The sequence below is a fragment of the Vipera ursinii genome (genome assembly GCF_947247035.1).
Source record: "Vipera ursinii genome assembly, chromosome: 4".
NCBI classification, from domain to species: domain Eukaryota; kingdom Metazoa; phylum Chordata; class Lepidosauria; order Squamata; family Viperidae; genus Vipera; species Vipera ursinii.
In genome coordinates this window covers 55174509-55190976 of record NC_139514.1, presented here as the reverse complement: position 1 = coordinate 55190976, position 16468 = coordinate 55174509, and the positions used below count along the sequence as shown (strand labels likewise).

General features: G+C 46.9%; 1 protein-coding gene across 2 annotated transcripts in view; it reads left to right on the top strand.

Annotated features, from left to right (window-relative positions):
• Nucleotides 1-345: 345 nt before the first annotated feature.
• TMPRSS2 (transmembrane serine protease 2) overlaps nucleotides 346-16468 on the top strand; it is a 41217-nt gene continuing 25094 nt past the window's right edge. Inside the window, exon 1 of one of the 2 annotated variants that reach the window (XM_083361444.1) lies at nucleotides 346-432. The gene's annotated coding sequence lies outside the window, so the exon portion shown is untranslated. Of the gene's footprint in view, nucleotides 433-493; nucleotides 592-16468 lie in introns of those variants that run through there. The other variant, XM_083361443.1, reaches the window with a different exon arrangement.

Here is a 16468-nt window from a genome sequence, read left to right as displayed (position 1 = left end):
TTCCTGCTTAAGATTCCCTGTCCTCGAAACTAGGCAGAAAGTACGCTTTACTGGAAAGCAAGCAGCAGGAGAGCTGGTTCCGGCACGTCGTTTTGGTATGTTTACTCAGAAGTAAGCCCTCCCTCCCTGCCTGCCTGCCTGCCTGCCTGCCTTTAAACGGAGTTTACTTCCAGGTAAGGCGTGCGATGGATTGCAGTTTTAAGCTCCGCCCACGAATCCTCTGAATCTGCCCAGCGGGCGCTGCGTTCCGGGCACTTCTTTCTTTTCCTGCAGGTGAATAATAGCAGGTTGGCCCCGCCCGGCAGTATTAAACATTAAAGGGGAGGGCCTTTTGGCACAGCCAGCGCTCCCGAAGCCCGAGCGGAGCAACCTGGCGCTATCTGGTTCCACTCGGTAGCGACTTGCGCGGCGTTTCCTCGCCCCGCCGGAAAGGTGGGCTGCGAGGTGCGGGCGGCTCCCGGGTAGCGCGTTCGATTCCCCTGGGAAGGAGGGCGTGCGGATCTGCCGGCGCCCGGCTGAAAGAAAGTGAGCGGCAGGGAGGCTGGGACGCCTGAAGACCCCCCCCCCGCGCCGGGTGTCCCTCGCTCTTAGGTAAGCCCCGGGCTCGGTTTGGGAAAGAGGGGCCTCCTCGGCTTTAGCTCGAGGAGTTGGAGAGAGGCTAGGTACGGCGTGCTGGGTCCTGGCGCGTTTTTTTCTCTTTCTTCCCCGGTGGCTAGCATCCCTTTTCCAGCCTTTCCTTTTTCTGCCGGGAATGCCAAGGAGTGCAGTCGTTGGCCTCGCTTTTTGTCGTCTTGGCGGCACGCACCTTCTCAGCCGGCAGTCTGCTCGTTTCTACAAGGAAATGGACGGGTTTTGTCCAGCCGTTCGCTTCTATCCAAAACTGCAGTTGCCTTACCGAGAGAAATTGAGGTGGATCGTTTTGCCGATTTACTTCGTTCAAGGAGGTGGGTTTGGGGTGGGAGGGATTTGGGGATATATTGTAAAAAATAAAAAAAGAAAGAAGTTCCAAGAAAAAAAAAGGAGGAGACCGCTAGTGTCGTTTTTTTTTAAAAAACAAACAAACAAACTTGTAATTGAAATTATCCTCACCCCTCCCTCCCTCCCTTAGTCTGCTCGTGATGAAGCATTCAAAGACTGTAGCCTAAGCACCTGTTGTTTTTCTTTGAATTATTTGGAGCCAACCTTGTGTATAATACACAGTACGTGTTTGGCAAGAGCTGAAAGTGTGCTGTGGGTGTTCTTTGGTCTAGGATGGGCAGAGAGCGAACTCTTACTAATCTGCTCAGATGTGAATTTCCTAAATAGTTTCCATTATTCAGTGTCTTCATCTGAAGGGATGATGTTCTCTGCCTTCTTCTGGGCCATGTAGAGCAGCATACTGGTGATCCCTTAACCGGTACACTTAACCACAGAGATTTACTTTCCACAACATACCAGGCTAAAAATGTGCTTCAATCATTTCTGGCTGTGAAGATTTCATGCAAACTTAGCTGGTGACTGGCTAAAGATGAAATCAGTGTTCTTTGGGAGCTTAGAGCCTCAGTTGTCTTTAATCCAATAGCATATTTGCTTTCTAACCATAATTGTATGTTTTCTTCAACAAGCTGTGTAAGTTTCATTCTACCAACTATTTGTATTTAAATTGATTTTATGTCCCAGCCAATAGTGGGACACGAATTGAAACTACTGATTTTAAACAATGATCTTTGGAGCCACAAAGGAGGGTAGGTTTTCAAATACCAATATTGATTGAATTTATACGCATATTATGATTTTCATAAAACCATAATATGCATTATTTTTGCATTTATGTTTATTTATATTTTTTATTTTTAGAATTCCATGCAACTAAAATACCGTAATATAAACAAGAGTCTGAAGATGGGACTATTTCTAATTGTAATTTTCCATTCTTATATGTGAAGTCTTAGCTAATTTTAAAATTATCTAAAGTATCTGAAACATGGATCTGGTTGGGAAAAAAAAACCCTCTCTCCCTGATTTGTGGGAAATATTCTCAGGGCTGAACTATATGTTCTTCAGGCAGTATTTTAGTGTTCAGTCCCAAGTTCATCAATCAGCTTCCTCAAAGAGTGTTGAAGGAGATCTTTAGTCTGGTCAATAGAAAAATAAATCAAAAGGCAAGTCTCTGTTAAGATCATCCACCTTCCTCTTACTAGTGCTTCTCTAAAATACTTGGACATTAGAGCCAAGCGAGTTTGTGAGAATTTAGTTTTGCATAGATGTTTGAAGAATATACCATTGCTTATTGATATGTGCTTGAAATTCCCCCCCCCCCCCGAATGTGGACAACTGCCTCTCGATTACTAGAACTGGAGAGTGATATATTTATATATATTTATATTTATTACATTTTTATACCGCCCTTCTCCCGAAGGACTCAGGGCGGTGTACAGGGCAATAAATATTAAAAACGAAGTACAAAAGTTAAAAACAATTAAATATTATGCCCGATATAAACAGTAATTAAAAACCATGTTAAAACCCCAAACCCATCAAACCAGGCCGGATTGCTCAAATAAATAAGTTTTTAGATCCCGCCGGAAGGAGCGAAGGTCGGGGGGGGCATCTGGAGCTCGACCGGCAAGCGGTTCCACAGGTCTGGCAGGTCTGGCTCGCCCACAGAGAACGCCCTCCCCCTAGGGGCCACCAATAGACATTCTTTGATTGGAGGCACCCTGAAGAGGCCCTCTCTGTGGGAGCGCACTGGACGGAGAATATCTTACTGGTTCTATTTCTGCTTTATTGTTCTTTTGTTGTGAATATGGCACCAGTGGCGTAGCGTGGGTTGTCAGCACCTGGGGCAAGGCAAGTAATTTGCGCCCCCTAACCCGTGGATTTTAGCACTCGAGTCTCTTCCATGCCTGGCACACACCCCCTCCACAGTGGGCGGCGACCCGGCGGCTCGGATCGGATTCGCACAGCCAGCACTGCAGTGAGAGAGAGTGAGTGAGCCAGGCAGGGGCAGAGAGCTGCGAGTGCGAGCGCGCCCCCCCAGATGTTGCGCCCGGTGCGGCCAGCCCCCCCTGCACCCCCCACGCTACGCCACTGTATGGCACTTCCTTAGCAATATTATAATTGAGAAGCCACATTTGATAAAGAGAAGACCTGCCATTTAAGCTTGCCTGGGTGAAAAGGCTGGGGAATCTTCATTAATTTTAGACAGTAAAAAGCTCAACTTCTCATTTCTAATCAAGTTGGGATTTCCATCTGTTTCGTGAATTATTGTTGTAAAGGTAGAAAATAATTTACATTTCTACGCTAGTTCCAGAATCTTCTAAATATGCTTCTGAACAGCAGCCTGTGACTGCGCTATTGTGTCCATACAGCACTTACCAAATATACTAAGTAGTGTTAGCGAAACTATGTACAGAATTTTCCCCAGTTCCTACCTGTTCTGAACCAGCCCTCTTCTGGCCTTGTAGTAAGGCAAACCCCTATTCAGAAAGAAGAGACTGGAGAGCGTCCAAGGCTAAAAGGCATCTGCCAAGATTTAATTACGCAGTTAACAAAAACACAAGAGCTTGTCTTCTCAAGCGGAAAAGTTGCTTTCAGCAACCAGCCCCTCCCCAAACACTCCTTTTATAGAGAGCTCAGGGCGTGGTCTCCCTGTGCCTCCTCCCGAGGAGTCCCACAGCCTTTCTTTGTTTGTTCCTGCTCGACTGCCTCCTGCGTCGGGCGTCCTTGAACAGGGCCAGCTGTGGGTCATCTTCCTCCGCACTCTCGGGCTCACGCAGCTGAGAAGAGGTCCCCGGCTGAGGGCTCTGCAAAGCCTCCAAACCATCATCAGCCGGTTCGTTTCCCTCCCCCTCATCTGAGTCATCCGATACATCGGAGCCGGCTGTCGGACCCACAGGCTGGCCCTGAGTCACAACACTATCCCGCACCGCAGGGCCCTTCCCCCGGGTCTGCCGATCCGGATGCGGTCGGGATGGGAACTGTTCGTGAAAAGCAGTCACCAACGCAGGGGCATGAACGGCGGTCGCGTCTTCCCATGTGAAGTCCTCCGGCCCGTACCCTTTCCACTCGATCAGGTACTGGAAGCGACCTTTCAGCCAGCGGGAATCCCTGATGCTGGCGACCTCGTACTCGGGGGTGCTGTCGCCATCACGAGGTCCTGATGGGGGAGGTTCCGCTTGGCGAAGTGGACAAGCCGGTTGTTCGGGGACCAACAAGGACCGATGGAAGACGGGGTGCACGCGCAGGGAACGTGGCAGAGTTAAACGATAGGCGACCGGGTTGATGACGGCCTCGACTGGGAACGGTCCAAGGTAACGGTGGTCCAGCTTCCTCGCCGGCCGAGTGGATGGTAGGTTTCTGGTGGACAGCCAGACCCGATCCCCCACCGATAATGGAGGCGTATCCCTTCTCGACCGATCGGCGAACCTCTTGTAGTCGGCCTTGGCCTTCTCCAGCTGCCGTCGCACCAACCGATGGATCGCCTGTAATTCCGCCATGAATTCGTTCGCTGCCGGCTCCGGTGAGTCCACGGGAGAAAGGGGGAAAAACCTGGGGTGATAACCCACGTTGGCCAAGAACGGTGTCATCTGCGTGGAGGTGTGCTGCGAGTTGTTAAAGGCAAACTCGGCTATGGCCAAATAGTCCACCCAATTGTCCTGCTGCAGGTTAACATAGCAGCGCAGATACTGCTCTAAGATGCCGATGACCTTCTCGGTACCCCCGTCGGTCTGAGGATGATGCGCGGACGAGAGGCAAACCTTAATGTCCAACGCCCGCATCAACTCCTGCCAGAAGCGGGCTGTAAACTGGGCCCCCCTATCGGAGACGACCCTATCGGGAAGGCCGTGCAGCCGGAACACCTGTTGGATGAACATGCGACTAGTGGCGCGAGCTGACGGTAAGCCGCGACAGGGGATGAAGTGCGCCATCTTGGTCAACATGTCCACCACCACAAACACTGTCGTGAAGCCGGAGGATGGGGGTAGATCCGTCAGAAAGTCCATGGACACAGCCCCTCAGGGTCTCTTGGGCGTTGGCAAAGGCTGCAGTAAACCAGGCGGGGCCCCTGTCGCTGACTTGGCCTGCCTGCATGGGACGCAGGAGGTGACATAAGACTGGACATCGTGTCGGACTCGGGGCCACCAGAAGGTACGGGAGACCAGGTTCAGAGTCTTGAACAGGCCAAAATGCCCCGCAGCCGGGTTATCATGACATTGGCTGAGGACAAGTCCCCTGAGTGGCCCTCCTGGAACATAGAGCCGGTCACGATAATACAGGAGTCCATCCGTGACCGACCAAGGCGAATCTGGCCCCACCTCTTCCTTCTGCTGAGCCACCCACGCCTCCTGCTGCTGCGCCTCCCGGATCCGAGCCCGTATATCCACCGGCTCCCGCACCGCAGCAAAAGACTCGACGGGGATCACTGTCCTGGGCGGAAGCTTGTCTTCCACTCGGGTGTACTCGGGCTTCCTGGACAGAGCATCCGCTCTCTGGTTGTGCCCGCTTGGTATGTACCGCACCCAGAAGTCAAACCTCGCAAAGAAGAGGGACCACCGGATCTGGCGTTGGTTCAAATTCCGAGCGGTCTGCAGGCTTTCCAGATTCTTGTGGTCCGTCCGGACCTCGATTTGATGCTGCGCCCCCTCCAGATGATGCCTCCAAGCCTCGAACGCCGCCTTGATGGCCAGCAGCTCCTTCTCCCAGATGGTATAGTTGCGCTCCGAGGGGTTCAATTTCCGAGAGTGATACGCGCAAGGGAAAAGGGTACCGTTGGGCGTCGCTGCCTGGAGTAACACGGCCCCAATGGCAATGTCGGAGGCGTCCGCCTCCACGACAAACGGCCGTTGCGGGTCAGGATGCTTCAAGATGGGCTCCTTCATGAAGGCGTCCTTCAAAGCTTGGAACGCCTGTTGTTCGGGGGCGTTCCACTGGAACCGAGTCTTCTTCTGCAGGAGCCGGGTAAGGGGGGCTGTCAAGGCAGCAAAGCCAGGAATGAATGTTCGATAGTAGTTGGCAAATCCAAGAAGTCGCTGAACATCCTTCACGCGACGTGGGGGTTGCCAACTCTGCAACGACTCAACTTTACTCGGTTCCATGGCGATGCCCTCAGGAGAAATGCGGTGACCCAAGAAATCGATGGTCACCTGGTAAAACTGGCACTTCTCCAACTTGGCAAACAGCCGATGTTTCCGGAGGCGCTGCAGGACCTGACGGAGATGCTGATGATGCGCTTCACGCGACGGGGAGTAAATCAGGATGTCGTCCAGGTAAATCACGACAAACTGGTCCAACAGATCTCGAAAGATGTCGTTCATAAAATGCTGAAACACAGCGGGGGCGTTGGTCAGGCCAAACGGCATCTCCGTGTACTCGAAATGTCCATAGCGAGTACCAAACGCCGTCTTCCACTCATCACCCGGCCGAACCCTGACGAGGTTGTAAGCTCCACGCAGGTCCAGTTTCGTGAAAATCTTAGCCTCCCGGAGTCGGTCCAAGAGCTCGGGGATGAGGGGCAGCGGGTAGCGGTTACGCACCGTGATGGCGTTGAGTTTCCGGTAGTCACAGCAGAGCCGTAACTCGCCCGACTTCTTTTTGACGAAGAGCACGGGCGCAGACACTGGCGAGGACGAGGGCCGGATGAAACCACGAGCCAAATTCTTTGTCAGGAAGTCCCGCAATGCAGCCAACTCGGGCTCTGACATGGAATACAAACGCCCCACTGGGAGAGGCGCATCAGGAACTAGATCAATGGAACAGTCATAGGGCCTGTGCGGGGGTAATTGGTCCGCCTCTGACTCGCTGAACACATCAGCAAAGTCGGACAGTTCGGGAGGCAAAGAAACTCCTGAGGAGCCCTCCACCTGGCCGGCACAGATATGACGGGTGTGGTCCACGCACTGCAAACTTGGGAAGGTGACCAAGTTCTGAGACCAATAGATCTGTGGATCATGCGCCCGGAGCCACGCCAGTCCCAGGACCACGGGGAAGTGCAGATCCGAAGTGATGTAGAACTGAATGGCCTCCACATGGGAACTGATAGCCATACTCACTGGTTGCGTGGCGGCCGTAATAGGCCCGGACAGGAGCACTCGACCATCAATAGTTTCCACTAGCATGGGCGGATCCACCGGACACTGAGGAACAGCCCATTTGGCCACGAAGGCCGAGTCCATAAAGTTAGTGGTAGCCCCAGAGTCAATTAAGACATGGACCGGAATCCCCTCTGGCTTGCCAGGAAGGATCAGTCGTGCCTCCAAAATCAAATGCCGTGGAGGTTCACAGGCACCATCGGAATGGCGTCGCTCGGCGTGGTCGTGGTGGGTCGTCCGATCTATCACACCGTCTAGATCGGGCTCGGGCCGTTTCCCGACAGCAAAGCAGGGGACTTTCTCGGGGCCGGCTTGGTCACTGATGCCCGCTGACGCTTCTTTGGACAAGAAGCAGCCAAATGTCCAGGGTCCCCACAGTAAAAACACAACCCCTCCGATCGTCGTCTGTCCATTTCCGTCACCGATAGACGGGACCTGGCGGCACCCAGCTCCATTGGCTCCTCCCTCTGGACTGGGGGCTCACGCACAACAGGGGCGGCAGGGGTCTGTGGGGTGGCACGGCGACTCTTTCGCTGCTGCAGCCGGGCATCGATCCGCAGACAAAGATGGATCAGCCCATTCAGATCTGAGGGAATGTCCACGCGGGCCAGCTCATCCAACATCTCCTCTGACAAGCCATCCTGAAAGGCATCCACGAGCGCAGCCTCATTCCAGGCGGAATCCTGGCTAAGCAGCCGGAAATCGCTGATATAGGCCTGTAGAGGGCGCTGACCCTGCCTCAAAGCTTTCAGGCGTCGGGTGGCAGTCTGCGCCTTAATCGGGTCCTCGTACATGAGGCGCATATGGTCACAAAACCCCCCAAAGTTATCCAACAAAGGGCTAGGCTGTGCCAACAGAGGCGTGCCCCAACGAGCTGCATCTCCCGACAGAAGGCTCAACACGAATCCCACCTTATCTCGGTCAGTGGGGAAATCAGCTGCTCTCACGCTGATAAAAAGCTGGCATTGTCCCAAGAAGGCAGGAAACAGTTCTGGAGTACCAGCAAATTTATCCGGCATAGCTATCTGACATTTCCTCCTGGGTGGGGGTGCAGCATGTACCTGAGCTTGCAGTTGAGCCACCTGAGCTGCCAGCAAAGTGAGTTGCTGGGTGAGCTGGGCATTCTCGGCAAGAAGCTGCTCCATCGTAGTAATAAGGGGTGGGGGGCTGAAAGCAAACTGTTCTGAACCAGCCCTCTTCTGGCCTTGTAGTAAGGCAAACCCCTATTCAGAAAGAAGAGACTGGAGAGCGTCCAAGGCTAAAAGGCATCTGCCAAGATTTAATTACGCAGTTAACAAAAACACAAGAGCTTGTCTTCTCAAGCGGAAAAGTTGCTTTCAGCAACCAGCCCCTCCCCAAACACTCCTTTTATAGAGAGCTCAGGGCGTGGTCTCCCTGTGCCTCCTCCCGAGGAGTCCCACAGCCTTTCTTTGTTTGTTCCTGCTCGACTGCCTCCTGCGTCGGGCGTCCTTGAACAGGGCCAGCTGTGGGTCATCTTCCTCCGCACTCTCGGGCTCACGCAGCTGAGAAGAGGTCCCCGGCTGAGGGCTCTGCAAAGCCTCCAAACCATCATCAGCCGGTTCGTTTCCCTCCCCCTCATCTGAGTCATCCGATACATCGGAGCCGGCTGTCGGACCCACAGGCTGGCCCTGAGTCACAACACTACCATCTCCACAAGAGTCATGTATTTTACTTGGTGTAGTGTAAAGTGACATTGTATGTGAAGTCCAACACCTTGCATGTAAATGCTAGTTTAAGGGGAAGAACCATCAACTGTATGCTAGTTGGAGGATCTTTTATCTGAGAGTGTCAACCACTTTTATCTTATCTCCCTTTGGAGATAATTGTTAACACTGAACTGGCTCCAGGCATTTTCTGCTGTGAAAAATAATTCGAATCTAGTGGAGAATCTATAGATAAATGAAGGAAAGAAGCTATTTTCCTTTTCCTATCCTGTCCCCAATGTACTCTTCTTAAAACTGATTCTGAAAGATCAAAAATCAGAAGGAGCCTGACAGTACGGTAGCCAACAAAAAAACCTTTTATTGAAAGGTCTAAACTTCATCAACAGCTGTAGTTGTGAGCAGTTGTTTACAGAAACTTGGGGCTTTTAAAAATGTGTTGGTCAGAAAATGGGCTACCACACTATTTTTGACTATGGCAAAGTGGCTCTTTTCTTACCGTTTCTTAAAGATCAGGTGATCTTTAAGAAAAATATGGCGAGTTTTTCAAGGAAAGAAGGAAAGGGAATATGAGTGCAGACCATTGTGAAGGCAGTTGAAATACAAGGAGGAAGAAGTCCCATATAAATTTGCCATGTCATCTGGGTATGCTTTATGAGTCTCTCTGTGCAGTTCAGAAAGAAGCACGAGTACAAAAATCACTGTGTGTAGTAGTTCAAGGAGAACTGTGATATTTTACATTACTTTTTAAAGGCTGAAAAATATGAAAGCAAACCCAAAACCAAAAATGTATACCTGCAATAAATATGTCTCCCAATGTTATTGATACAGATAAATTGAAAATCAAATTTCAGTGTGGACATGTTTCAGTGTAAGTAAACCTAAAATTAAGTTTGAAGTGTCAGTCTTAACTTTGAAACCTGAGACTTGATCTTATGTGCACTTTACATGGGAGTAGCTTATTGCTAAGTAAACGTGGTTAAATCATATAGTATATACTCATTAGGAATGTGCAAGAGGGTGCAGAGGCTTAATCCATGTGCTCCAAGAATGGTAGTTTGTGTTTCCAGAAGAATATCTTGTCCTGAAAAAGTTCAAATGCTACCCACCACTCCTGCCTCCCACATTGGAACATGAAAGCACCTTATTTCCATATCCCTAGTACTTACTTGGTAGAGGACAGGAAGGCCTGGAGGAACATTGTCCATAGGGTTGCGATGGGTCGGACACGACTTCGCAACTAACAACAACAACAACAAGTACTTACTTGGTATTAAGGGAAAAAACTGTACTATGAGAAAAAGCTGTAAAAACAGGAATATGTTGGCTTCTGAGTGAGATGAGTATCTTAAGCAGCAATTACTGGGGAGCAACACCAGAGCTTTGCAAATGTAATGTATCCTGTTCATGCGGTTAAACTACTGCTGTCGGCTATAACAGGACATACAAGTCCACTGCCAGCGCTGAAGCCAGATTTAGCTGCTTGTCCAGTTGATTAACACATGTTCATTGCTTAGGCGGGAAAATGTATTGGGCTTGGCCCGGTTCTGAAATATACCTAGTTACAATACAGAAGTTATTAACTGCCAGGAAAGGGAAGTCAAGCGAACTGTACCTTGCATAATATTGTATTGTTTTCCTCAATCAAAATATTTGAGTAAAATAAAAGGGGCCATGTTCACAAGCTATATGTGCGGGCTGGCAGGTGAATGACTCAGAACCAAGTCAGTGTGCAATTTACTGCCTTTTTTAAAGAACGTAACTCATCCCTCCTGTTTAGGATATTTCCATATTTATGATCTTCTTTGGAAATTCCTTTGTTAGAAATACACCTACTGATTTCCCCCCACCCCCAAGAGATGCTGCCCAATGGTCTGATTATAAATTACATACATCTAATATCTTATAGTACTTCCTCCAAACATACAACTTTTCTGTTTGACTAGGCTAGTGCTCAAAAGTATGCTCTAGTGCAGGGGTGTCACGACAAAACCGCGCCCACCCCATTGCCAGCAATGGGGAAAAAGCTCCGATACATCGTGCGACGTCACGTGACGTCACAAGTTTGACATGTCTGCTCTAATGTAATACCAAAGTAGGCAGCTTTTCTTCCTAACTTTGCAACTAGAAATACAGTTTAAAAATAAATAAATAATAGTTTAAAAACTATTTTGAACCAGGAGGCCTCAAGTGATTGTTACCTGAGAAGCAGGGTTGGAATTTTGGACTTAGTAGAGTTTTATAGGTAATTTAATTATGTTGTGTAAGGCTAACGTAAAATATAAGAAATAGTGGATAGCCTTTATAATATGCATAGAGCAATGCTCAAGAGAAATTGCAACAAGACCCAAGAGATACATCTCAGACTCTTTAGGTCTAAGTTAGCACGTTAAATGTTAAAGTTTGTGATGGCACAACTGGAAAAAGACCAAACAAGTATGGTTTGTTTGTAAGGCTTGCCATGAGAAAGCCTCTTCTCTCTAAAAAGAACATGGCAGCATAGCTTAGGTTTGCAAAGTTTGGCCATAACACACGGCCAAAAAGCAGTGTGTAATGTATTGAAATTACAGACCAGATCAATAAATCTCTATCTGGAATTACCCTAGTTACAACATTATCCCTTGGAAACTGTATGGTCAGTGAATTTCATCACATGACTCTAAAATAATTACCTGAGTAACATTACAGTAGTATTAGTATGTTATTTTGATTTTCCTTCAGACGTGTGCTGCTTGTGTCAATCATTTCACTGGGTTGGTTTTGATTTCTACTTCCTTGTATGTTCTTAACATTACAGTTATATAATTAAAGTTGTAAATTACTGACTGAGTGCATGTTCCTGACTCAAAAGAAAAGTATCTAAAAAGATCTGGTTTTCAGCATGCAAATTATTTGTGAATTAGCAGGACATGGTCTATGGAGATATGACAAAGACTCTTGGAAACTCCTGTTACAATAGTTTGAAGTCTGATTCAGAGAAACATGAGAGAAATGTATACAATACTATGTGAAAAATGCATTTATAAGAAAGGAAGAACTTTTAGACCCAAAACACACATTGCTGCTTCTCTATTTACGTTCAAGAAATGGTAATACAATATATATCTATAATCCATCAATGAAGGAACTGTTATTGAGTTCAGGGAGAATTAGTCTTGAGCAAATGGAGGAGCACAAGTTTGTCAGGCCAATTTTACTTTCAGTAGGATCAATGGAACAAGCCAAGTATCCTGTTGCAGCCCTCCTCTTGGACCAATTTGAAATTAATCTTATGCACATTTATCTTGAATAATTTCCACTGGACACTGTAACACTCCTGAATAAACACATTTAATATGTTTGTATTTATCTGAATCAGTCTTCTGTATTATTAGATGTGCTGTGAAGAGGTAGAGTACCATAGAAAGGATTGAGTTGCTCTGTAGTTTTTCTTTAATTTTCAAAATATTGTAGCAAGCACAACTGAATTATATATTTCTTATAAATCATTCTGCCTAGGAGCGTAGAAATAAATAAGACACATTTCCCTGAATACTACGGTAATTGTTTTCAGTGCTGCACTAGCTCAGCCTAAGACCATAAGAAGTGTCTTGCTGGATCAGATCTCTGTCCCATGTTATTCACAATCTGTTTTACTTGGCCAGCAAACCACAAAGAAGTCCACTAATCTCCCGGAAGGTGGCCATTGGAGGCCATCAAACTGACATTGTTCCCCTTCCATGAATTGATCCAAACAATTATTTAAGCCAGACATCCTGATTCATCTTGTAGTAAATATCAAGGTTGAATTATGTGCTATTGCACAGTTTGTTTTATTTATTTATTTATTTATTTATTTATTTATTTATTTATTTATTTGATTTATATACCGCCCTTCTCCTGAAGGACTCAGGGCGGTGTACAGGGCAATAAAATAAGAATACATTAGTTAAATAATTTTAAAACCCAAATCCATCAGGCCAGGCCGGCTTATTCGAATAGATATGTTTTTAGATCACGCCGGAAGGAGCGAAGGTCGGGGGCCATCCGGAGTTCAGCTGGTAAGCGGTTCCAAAGGATTGGTGCACCCACCGAGAATGCTCTCCCCCTGGGGGTCACCAGCCGACATTCTCTGACCGGTGGTACCCTGAGGAGGCCCTCTCTGTGGGAACGTACAGGACGGAGGGACGTTGACGCCGGCAGTAGGTGCTCCCGTAGGTAATCCGGACCCATGCCATTAGTCCAAGATATCTCTGTTCATCAGTCATTGTTAGGTTAGATTCCATTAGTTTGTATGAGTAATTGGGATTTTTGGCATCAAGTGCATCACTACAACTTGCTCACACTGAATGGCATCTTCTATTTTGATATTCACTCTCCAAATGTGCAAATATCCCCTTTGGAACTCTTCAGAGTCCCTTACTGTTTTTACCGCACTGACTAATTTACTGTCATCAGTATTGGCTATTCTACTAGTCAAATACAATCCCAGATCATTCCTAAATAGGTTAAAAAGCACTGGAATTGGGACATGATCCCAGGGGAAGGGATTAGTTACATCCCACCATTATGTCTATGGAGATTCTCGGTTATCAATGAAAAAACAAGAAAGTCCAGTTGTCTCCTGAAAAAGCACCTTTGGGGCAACCATGATCTGGATGACTGAGAATCTCCATAGACATTTAACTATGAACAGATTTCCAGGAAACATTGCAGACTACAGGAACCATTTGCGCTTCAGTTTGAGATGCAGTCAACACAGACTTATTCCAAACAGCCTGTGCCTGTCTTCAACAGTGAAGGGACACAGGGCAGAAAACATCCTGCACAACCAAGAAGGCTTCATACATATTTGCATTACTCAGGTGACCCTGAAGACACAGATAGACCTCCAAATGGCCTCAACCACTCTCTAGTCTAAAAGAATGCAAATGACCAGCAGTCTGCAAGGAATACAAATCCTTCCATTCCCCACCAGCCAGGCAGAGCTGAAGAAGCTTCTTAGATGAGAAGCAAAACATCTTCAAAGAAAAAAGTCCAATTGGCTCCTGAAAAGGCACCTTTGGGATCCCACCGTTATGAGATACGTTCATTCACTTCTGCTCCTTGTTTCCTATTCGTTAGCTAGTTATTTATCTGCATGAGAATCTGCCCTTTTATTTCAAGGCCCTTACGTTTATTGCCTTTCTTTGATGATGGACTTTATCAAGAGGTTTTTTCTTTTCTTTTCAGAAACCAAGTAGGTAATGTCTACTAGCTTGCCTTTATCTACGTGTTTAATTAACACTCTAAAAAAACTACAGAATCTTCCCTTAGTTAAGCCAAGTTGGGGAAGCTTGAACAAGGCTTACTAAATGTTTAGTAATTTTATCTTTAACAGCAGTTTCCACTATCTTCCCCAGAACACAGTTAAGCTGACTGGCTTCCCCATGATTTTTTTTTTAAATGTAGTTACATTGGCCACCTTCCAGTCCTCAGGTGTCGAAGCAGAGTAGAGAAGTGGAGCAGTTTGAAGATCCACAACCTTAACTTTAAGCTCGTTAATAACACTTGTTATAACACTTGTTATAACACTATCAGGGCCTAAAGATTTATGTTCCATTTTGCAGTAAGGCCTAGCATTTTTTCTGTATGTCATCACCTGATAACTTGATTCACTGGTTTCTTTTACCTAGAAGACAAGATCTCCCACTACATCCTTTTCTGTCTTTCCTGTAAGGTTTGTAACCAGAAAAGAACCAAGCCCACTGATTTTCACTAATCCACTAGGTTTGTGTTACGCCTACTACATTGATACTATCTTCTAAGATCAAGCATTCCAGTTCTCTCATTTCAGCCCACAGGTTCCTAGCATTCAATACTACCTGTAGTATGCAGCATCTGTTCCTGCTTCTCTGGGTTTCTGCCATATTTGCTTGTTATATTTGGCTTTGTGGAATAATCATTACAACTGATTATATTATCATGTCCTGTTTCCAATTATAGTTGTTATTCCCAAATATTGTGGTTTCCAATTGTAGTTTCCAAACCTGATGCTCCTTAGAGTCCCTACCTTACCTGGAGCTTTGTCTGGAAACAAAAATGGACCCCAAATATCCAATATTTGAATGTCAAACTTAGTCATTTCAGGATGGAGCAGCGGGTGGTATGTCTAATTTGAAAAAATGACTTGATGCTTGAAAATGGGGTATCTGGCTGGCAATCATATAAAGCAGCAACTGAGGTTTGGAATAGTTTTGGGCTGCTGCTGTTTGAACATTGAATAATATGTCCCTTCATCTGCTGGCCTTGGGGAATTTGGTGACAGACATAACTAATAAAAATAATTTGGAAGCACCAGAAAATATACTCAGATTTCATTAATTGCTAATAGGATTTTGGCATTTTTTTTAGACTTTATGTAATAAACAAAAAAGGAAAGCACAAAACAAAAGTACAAAAAAATACAACAATCAGCAATGGATAACATTTACATTTTATCACCAGATTTTATAACAGAAGCTAACTTTTGACAAATGTTGCTTAGATAAGATACTGGCGCTTCAGCTCCTTAATGAAGTTGTAGAAATAAAGCTGTGAGTAAAAGCTGATGGGGAAGAAAAGGGGGCCTCCTTCAATTTTAGTGCTTATCCCACAAGATAAAAAAGACTGCTCACTGCCATCACTGATCATTACAATTATTCCCAATTTAAAATAGTCATTTCTATGTTTAGATTAAACACAAATGCTAATAACAAAATACATATCTTGTGTCTGCTTTTCTGACCCATTTTGCCACTGCCTAATTCTTTAGAAGGAGGGACGCGGTGGCTCAGTGGGTTAGGACGCTGAGCTTGTCGATCAGAAGGTCAGCAGTTTGGCGGGTCGAATCCCGAGTGCCGCGTAGCAGAGTGAGCGCCTGTTACTCGTCCCAGCTTCTGCCAACCTAGCAGTATGAAAGCACATAAAAAATGCAAGTAGAAAAATAGGGACCACTATGGTGGGAAGGTAACAGCTTTCCGTGCGCCTTTGGCATCTAGTCATGCCGGCCACATGACCACGGAGACGTCCTCGGACAAGCGCTGGCTCTTCGGCTTTGAAACGGAGATGAGCACCGGCCCTTAGAGTCGGAAACGACTAGCACGCATGTGCGGGGGAACCTTTGCCTTTAATTCTTTAGAATTAATTACATAGTTGCAAGTGTGTGCACTATTTAATTACATAGTTGTTCTCTGGCAAATTCTCAGAACTCTTTTCCCATCGGGATCTTCTCCAGGGATGTTCACTTGTATTCTATTAATGCTGGTTAATATTTTCCTTTCTCCATTTGTAAAACTGCTCTTTGCTGCTCTTTGCTTTAAACCAGACATGTCAAACACAAGGCCCGGGGGCCGGATCAGGCCCGCAAAGTGGTTTCATGCGGCCCGCGAAGCCATCCTGGAAACAGTGAGGAAACGGCCCCCACTGCCTTGGCCCTGGCCCAGAGACCCTCCTTCTGCCAAAGACCCTCAGATCTGTCCCACTCCTGCCCAGGCCCCCATAGGCACCCTTGATGTGAACGATGTAGAGCTGGCCACACCCACCCAGGCCATACACACTTTAGCCATGCCCACCCAGTAGGCCACACCCACCCTGGCCACACCCACTCGGCCCCCTGAGGGCAACCGCAATGCTGATGCGGCCCTCAATGAAATTGAGTTTGACACCCCTGCTTTAAACTATTTTTATGTAAGTGCTGCATTGCTACTTTACTGCAAT